Genomic DNA, 8,582 nt, shown 5'->3' with positions numbered 1-8,582 from the left:
CTACTTTTTCTAATGACGCGTTTAGATTTGCACATTATCATCAGGTTAATGTGTAAAAAGCCGTAAAGAAAGCCGTAAAGAACCACAAATAATCCTTAGTGCATAACAGTGGTCAACTGATCAATAAGAACAAACAGGAAATGAATAAAAGCACAATGAGAAAAAATACCAAGGTTAAGATGAGCACATCATACAGTTATTGAGACATGTACCTTATTGGTAACACAATGCGAAACAGTTATCGCTACGGCGGTTGCCGCCATCCAGGAAGACATCTAGGCCACCAGTTGGCATTAGTGTTGAGCATTAATGTTTAAGAATTAAATACATTTATTACAATCCCATGAAAAATGACGAAGATACGACCTAGAGGTTTTGTGTTGTAGTGGAGTTTGTGAGACTTGAAGGATTGACACTTGTACAGAGAAGGAACATATTGACATCTGTACGAAGCCCAGGACTCTGTAGGTAGTGGACAGGGTGTTCCACAAGTAGGAGACACCGGCCCATCCACCGCTACCTGCAACGTATTCTGGGAATTCCAAAGCCCATTTCCTGGCCAAAGTTCCCTGTCCCCGCACAAGTTAGCTGTGTGTGTGGCTTTCTTCCAGAGTTCAGTATTGCAGTTGACCTCTGACTGGCAAGTAGTTCCGTGTTTTAGGGCATAATGGCGTTCACCGAGATCACCAACGGGAAGCCTTAACTGATTTGCAACGGGCATAAGTGTATAGTGTACAAACAAGAAATGACTTACTGGCTTTGTATAAACTTTACAAAGAATAACTGCAAATTAAGGCTATGCATAAAGAATAACACAGGGAAGGTAGCCATATTTGTATTCCAGATGGAGCAGCAAATGAAGCGCGAAAAAATTTTGTCAGCGCAAAGAAGCGGGCAAAAGAAAAAGACGCTATAGTTTTATCAGTTTACGTCGAAGAAGTAGGGCAGCTCTTCAGTCGAGGCTACGACTTAGTAATATCGTTACCATCACACAGCAGTGCGAAAAAATTGTTACATTTCATTAAGCGAAAATATGTGGGAGCTACACAAGTTCCCATCGATTCTGGAAGAATATTCTTCCAAGAAAGTAATTTATTGATGAACGATGATAGCAGATATGGGTGGACCAAGGTCCACCAACTCGCTCTCATCTAGACACTCATTGAGACACTGGTACCTAGGACGACGCCCGTGATAAGACTTCACCTCCGGTGCTGGAGTAGCAGTCCCAAAATTTTATTTTCTTCTGAAGTGGTCAAGTGCGTGTGCAGTCATTTTTTGAAATACGTCAGCTGTCAGCTGTATGTTGTGGTCACTTTTTGAGTGAAGTCAACTGCACGTGGAGGAAACACAAGTTGAGCCGACAGTACAGCGTTTTGCATCCCATTTTCAGACACTTAGGACATTCTATGGCTGCTAAGCTTGATCACAGCTACGGTTAGAAATGATTGATGAAATACTCATGCCTGTAACGGGCCACGCAGAGTTAGTGTTACAATGTGGATCCACCATGCATTATATCCTGAGTGATGTTCGAATGCGGATCCACAATATGCCACATCCAGGGTAGGGTATGAAGGTGGATCCACCGCATGTGATATCTGGAGTGATGTTCAACGATGGATACGCAATACGGTTCGAAAGGTTCGAAAGTGGATCCACTAAGTGTTACGTTCAGAGATGTGTACTATGTCTAAAGGTGGACCCACCAGTGGGAAGAGAGGGACGTGGGAGCGATCTTCAGCGTGCACACAAACACAGACATACAGAAAATAGAGCAAATGCACTGCAGCTGTAGAATATGTGGTTGGAGGTGACTGGATGCATTCGAGTACAGTGCTATACTGTGCTATCCGACCAGAAAAAGCTTGTATTTGTGCGAGGTGCTGACAAATGTGCTACATTTACAAGCAGTTTTAGAGTACGTAGTGAGAAGTGATTTCATGGTTGAATGGGCAAAAAATCGATGAAATTACAAAAATTGACCGAAAGTGTGTATAAATTAAGGGAAAATACTGCAAAGTGCGGGGAAATTGCGGGAGAATGACAGAGTACTTGCATGTATTCTTCTTGGCGCAGAAATATTCTTGTACAAGCGAACGAGTATGAGACAGCAAGAAGAATACGAGAAAAAGTTGACATACCTGTACCAAGTACTAGGGACACAGTCACTTTTCGTCGACAGCGATAAGACGGCTGGAATAGAATGTTTAACGTGAATGACCACAAAATGCAGTGTTAAATTCATACACAAATCAAAAAGAGTTTTGCATCACCTCGTTTCCGAGAGTTCCGGAACCTGTACAGAAAACTGGAATAGATATCAACATTATTTCCGCCATTTTTATTGCTCATAAAACCACACATTACATGTTGAAGCACCATACAGCGAGATTTTCAGAGGTGGTGGTCCAGATTGCTGTACACACCGGTACCTCTAATACACAGTAGCACGTCCTTTTGCGTTGATGCATGCCTGTATTCGTCCTGGCATACTAACCACGAGTTCATCAAGGTAGCCGGCCGTGGTGGCCGAGCGGTTCTACGCGCTTCAGTCTGGAACCGCGCGACCGCTACGGTGGCAGGTTCGAATCCTGCCTCGTGCATGGATTCGTGTGATGTTCTTAGGTTTGTTTGGTTTAAGTAGTTCTAAGTTCTAGGGAACTGATGACAAAAAATGGTTCAAATGGCTCTGAGCACTATGGGACTCAACTGCTGTGGTCATCAGTCCCCTAGAACTTAGAACTACTTAAACCTAACTGACCTAAGGACATCACACACATCCATGCCCGAGGCAGGATTCGAACCTGCGACCGTAGCAGTCCCGCGGGTCCGGACTGCGCGCCTAGAACCACTAGACCACCGCGGCCGGCGGAACTGATGACCTCAGATGTTAAGTCCCATAGTGCTCAGAGCCATTTGTTTTTTCATCAAGGCACTATTGGTCCACATTGTCCCACACCTCAACGGGGATACGGCGTAGATTCCTGGTGGGTCACGTCGTCCATAAACAGCTCTTTTCAATCTATCCTAGACATGTTCGATAGGGTTCATGCCTGGAGAACACGCTGGCCACTCTAGTCGAGCGATGTCGTTATCTTGAAGGAGTAATTCATAAGATGTGCATGATGGGAGCGCGAAGTTTCAGCCACGAAGATGATTGTCTCGCCAATATGCTGCCGATATGGTTGCACTATCGGTCGGAGGATGGCATTCACGTATCGTACAGCCATTTCAGAGCCTTCCATGACCACCAGCGGCGTACGTCGACCCCACATAATGCCATTCCAAAACAACAGCGTACCTCCACCTTGCTGCACTCGTTGGACAGTTTGTCTAAGGCGTTCAGCTTGAGCGGGTTGCCTCCAAACACGTCTCCGACGATTGTCTGATTGAAGGCATATGCGACACTCGTCGGTGAAGAGAACGTAATGCCTATCGCGAGCGGTCCACTCGGCATGTTTTTGGGCCAATCTGTATCGCGCTGCATGGTGTCGTGGTTGCAAAGATGGACTTCGTCGTGGACGTCGGGAGTGAAGTTGCGCATCATGCAGCCTATTGCGCACAGTTTGAGCCGTAACACGACTGGCTGCACAGAAAGCATTATTCAAGATGGTGGCGTTGCTGTTAGGGTTCCTCCGAGCCATAATCTGTAGGTAGCAGTCATCCACTGCAGTAGTAGCCCTTGGGTGGCCTCAGCAAGGCATGTTACCGACCGTTCTCTCTGCATCTCCTCCATGTTCGAACAACATCGCTTTGGTTCACTGCATGGAGCACTTCATGGCACAAAGTAACAATGCCGATGCGATCGAACCGCGGTATTGTCCAACTAGGCATGGCTGAACTACAGACAACACGAGCCGTGTACCTACTTCCTGGTGGAGTGACTGGAACAGATCGGCACTCAGACTCCCTCCGTCTAATGGGCGCTGCTCATGCGTGATTGTTTACATCTTTGGGCGGGTTTACTGTCATCTCTGAACAGACAAAGGAGCTGTGTCTGAGACACATTATACACAGTCAATGTCTATCTTCAGGAGTTCTGGGAACCGGGGTGATGAAAACCTTTTTTTGGTATGTGTATATGTCGCGTCACGAGGCCAGGTGTGACCCCAAAATTACCAGCAACCATCTTATAGATTTTTATAAAGTGTCCTTAGCTGATGAGATTGTATTTTATACTGAAATATATAACTACAGAATGGTTCGTGTGTTTAACACTGTGCAGGACTGTTTAGGTGTTTAAATACTAACAAATAATATTTACAATGTGCTTCTCTGTACTGTCCATCAATCACAACCATGCGGTGTCAGCTGACAAATACCTTACAGAACAGTCGGTGTATGGTTTTTTAGCAACATTCTACTGTATGTCTATTGAGGTAATAGTGATAAATAGAAGTTGACCGCTGACTTTGATTCTTTTCTGGAAAAGAGGACCATCTGCCTTTAAGTTGTCGTGGATCTCCATTAAAGTATGATACAAAGTAAATGGAGTGGTCTGTTGAGAGGGGTTGTAACGAGGTATAATTTAATGGTAGGTTGATGACGGATTCTAGAGAAAGCGAGATGTTGCTGCAAGTCTTTTATCACGCATTTAACCATTTTTTTTCGTTGTTCCCTCAGTGTGCATCAGTTGTGCGGTACAATTTGCGATCGATTCGAGTACAATTGCGTGTTCTGTGCGTGACTTAAAGGGCTGTCTACGTGCGATCGTTAACAGAAAACCTCTCCACACCACCGTCAACTGAGGGTTCCTTCGCACATATGTCCACCAAACCGATGGAAAACGTATTTTGGCACCCTCCCCTAGACGAAAGAAGATGTATGCGAAGCACTTCATTCCCATGCCACATCTTCGGCATAGCTCGAGTCTTCAGCTTCTTCATAACTGAATAACTATGACAACCTATCGACGTTGGAGAAAAACATCGAAAAACCGCGAGAACTACAGGCTTGAACAAATAAGCAAATGCTAGTCAAGCCTGCAGGTTGCGCTGTTCGTTTTGACCGCGAACGGCACCTGTGCACTGTCCTCAATAAGTTGCAGCTTTTAGTTGTGGTCTGTAGTTGAGAGTATATTATGTCGGAGCTAAGTGACAAACGTCATGGATTACCCCTTTATACGATATGATTCAAGAGGCTGAAGTAAAAGACGCAATTATGCATTACTTTATGTTCAGCAAGCGCAACGCGGTTGGCCGAACCTGTTCGTGGTGCACCCCCTGGTCCGCGTCGGCGGCACGTATGACTACGACCTGGCGATGATCCGGCTGCAGTCTCCGCTGAGGGAGGGCCCCCACGTCCACACTGTGCCGCTGCCGCACAGGACAAACTGGCGTGGATAGCTGTATCAAACCATCGCTAGAGTAATTTTGATTAAGTTGATCAGGTGACTGTTTATGAATTATGGTGCATACGATCAGTTAGTCGTTAAGCATGTGAAACAATATTTTATTAGCTTTCACGTTCACGCGTTTCGCTGAGGAGCGGAAGAAACTGGTACACCTTCCTGTGTAGGGCTCTCGCGATCACGGAGAAGTGACGCAACACGACGTGGCATGGACTCGACTAATGTCTGAAGTAGTGCTGGAGGGAATTGACACCGTGAATCCTGCAGGGCTGCCCATAAATCCGTAAGATCACGAGACGGTGGAGGTCTCTTCCGGAGACGTTGCAAGGAGTCCCAGATATGCTCAATAATGTTCATGTATGGGGAATTTGGTGGCCAGTGGAAGTGTTTAAACTCAGAAGAGTGTTCCTCTAGCCACTCTGTACCAACTCTAGACATTTGTGGTGTCGCATTGTCCTGCTGAAATTGCCCAAGTCCGTCGGAACGCACAATGGACATGTTGGATGCAGGTGGTCACATGTCAGAGTCGTATCTAGACATATCAGCGGTCCCATATCACTCCAACGCACACGCCCCACACCATTACAGAACCTCCACCAGCTTGAAGAGTCCCCCGCTGCCATGCAGGATCCATCGATTCATGAGGTTTTCTCCATACTCGTACACGTCAATCCGCTCGATACAATTTGGAACATGTTTCCAGTGATCAGCAGCCTAATATCGGTGTTCCCGGGCCCAGGTGAGGCGTAAAGCTTTGTGCTGTGCGGTCATCAAGGGTACACAAGCGGGCCTTCGCCTCCAAAAGCCCATGTTGGTGATGTTTCGTTGAATATTTCGCACGCTGACACTTGTTGATGGCCCAGAACTGAAATCTGCAGTAATTTGCGGAAGGGTTGCACTTCTGTCACGTTGGACGATTGTCTTCAGTCGTCGTTGGTCCCGTTCTTGCAGGATCTTTTTGCGAACGCAGCGATGTCGCACATTTGATGTTTTACCGGATTCCCAATATTCACGGTGCACTCGTGAAATGGTCGTACGGGAAAATCCCCACTTCATCGCTACCTCGGAGATGCTGTGTCCCATCGCTCGTGCGCCGACTATGACACCAAAATCACTTAAATCTTGATAAACTGCCATTGCAGCAGCAGGAACAGAACTAACAACTGCGCCAAACACGTTTTATGGTACATAGGCGTTGCCGACCGCAGCGCCGTATTTTGCCTGTTTACATATCTCTGTATTTGAATACGCATGACAATGCTAGTTTCTTTGGCGCTTCACTGTACACTTAGTGTGCACGACTTCGTACACAATGATATGGAGGGGTGGGCCACAGAGCGTAGCGGTCAGTTTGATGGTAGCGACCTGGACAGGAGCAGAAATGATTAGCGAACAAGATAACACAGTAAACAGAAAATTTACTTAACTTATATTTTTCGAGGCATACGAAGACTCATTACAAATATTGTTGCAAGAAATAGACAGAAGCTATCAGAATGTCAACTAGGATGAGACTCTCTGAACTAAAGCACGAAGTGTGTCGTCGTAGCGATGAGGTTCCAAGTGGAAGTAGGGTGAATGGCTCCCGCTTGCTGTCCTTTACTGTGGCGGCAGATGACGCCAGGCTGTTGCAGGTGTGGCTCAGTAGACACACACCACTGGGTCCGCCAGATCCTATGGGTCAGACAGAAACTTGCTATTCCTTTACCAAAGTCTTTACTCCATGAGGTGGAATCGATACGTGATACCTCAATACGGAAGTAACATAATAGGTTTCAAAAAATGGAGCAGATTCTGTGCATAGGGGATTCACAGTCCACCACTGCAGCGGGCCGCGCGCCATCTTGTATCGGTCGAGGGCAGAGCATTTTCGTATCACAGCGAGTACAGATTATTCCACCACAGACCACCCGAAGGCAGACGCCTACGCCAGTACCAGCTAAAGTTCAGCCAAGCTGGTTCGCGCCCCATCTGCCCTGTTTCCGGCGGCTCCACAGCTGGAAGGGGACGGGGGAGGCTAAGATGCCACCCCCCCCCCCTCCCTCCGACATCCTCCATAAGAGATCGCTGGCCCCGCTTTTAACACTCGTAATAAAAGCGCCGGGAGCAAAGTGGTAATTACGAGAGCAGAGAGAGCTTGCCGAGCCAACCCCCACCCCGGGCTCACCCTTTCATAGCGCGGCGGCGCACAGCCGCTACGGGCCTCCGCCCTTATTTTAACTGTGTTCGAAAACTGTTAAATTAAATGGAGCGAAAAGGTGCGATAGCGGCGCGGCTCGGCGCTGCGCGGGGGCTGTTGTGTGCCGTGCCTCGCTCTCTATACTCCGATTGTCCCGTCCGCTGTGTATCGCGGCGGGCGCGGTATAATTTATAAGAGCCACTCCGCACTCGTTGCCTGATTAATGCGCGCTTCTCGCCTGTCCATCTGTGACGCTCGCATGTATCATCTGTCCAGTCTGTAGCCTAATTAATATCCTCCTCTCCGCCCGTCTCCTATCCTCTCTGCGACGCGAACGAAACACCATATGTTACAGTGTAGCACTAATGTACTGTTCCCGACGTGAGCCACACTTTGCCCTGTTAGGTGCACCAGTCGAACTGCTGCAGTCTCAGTTTGTTTTATTGGCGTACGGATATGCATAAAGTTACGCTGATGTGTACATAGTGAGCGGTTTCACTCCGTTTCCGGTCCGACACATCTCGTTTTTATTCTGTACAATCCATTAATCGCAATTACAGTCATTATAAAATGTAAACTTTCATTGCCGGAAATGTTACAAATAATAAAATGTTCTGGGATGTCATGACGTGGTCGAATGGATTTCACAGTGGTTCTAGGCGCTACAGTCTGAAACCGCGCGTCCGCTACGATCGCAGGTTCGACTCCTGCCTCGGGCATGGATGTGTGTGATGTCCTTGGGTTAGTTAGGTTTAAGTAGTTCTAAGTTCTAGGGGACTGATGACCTCAGATATTAAGTCCCATAGTGCTCAGAGCCATTTGAACCATTTTCGATTTCACATTTAAACCAAACGTTTCGTCCTCATCTGCGGAGCACATTTTCAGTTCTTTGAAGCTCCGGGTCACACACATTGGCTCGCTACTGACTGCAGCAAAATTCACACACAGCTGCGTGACGTCACAAGTTTTGAATCCCTGAGCGCAATTATCCGTTGCCGATTGCCGTCGTCAGTTGTTGCTGTCACTCCATGGTGGAAGACTGGTACACAT

Source organism: Schistocerca cancellata, chromosome 9 (genome assembly GCF_023864275.1).
Source record: "Schistocerca cancellata isolate TAMUIC-IGC-003103 chromosome 9, iqSchCanc2.1, whole genome shotgun sequence".
Taxonomy (NCBI): Eukaryota; Metazoa; Arthropoda; class Insecta; order Orthoptera; family Acrididae; genus Schistocerca; species Schistocerca cancellata.
This window is presented reverse-complemented; position numbering follows the sequence as displayed.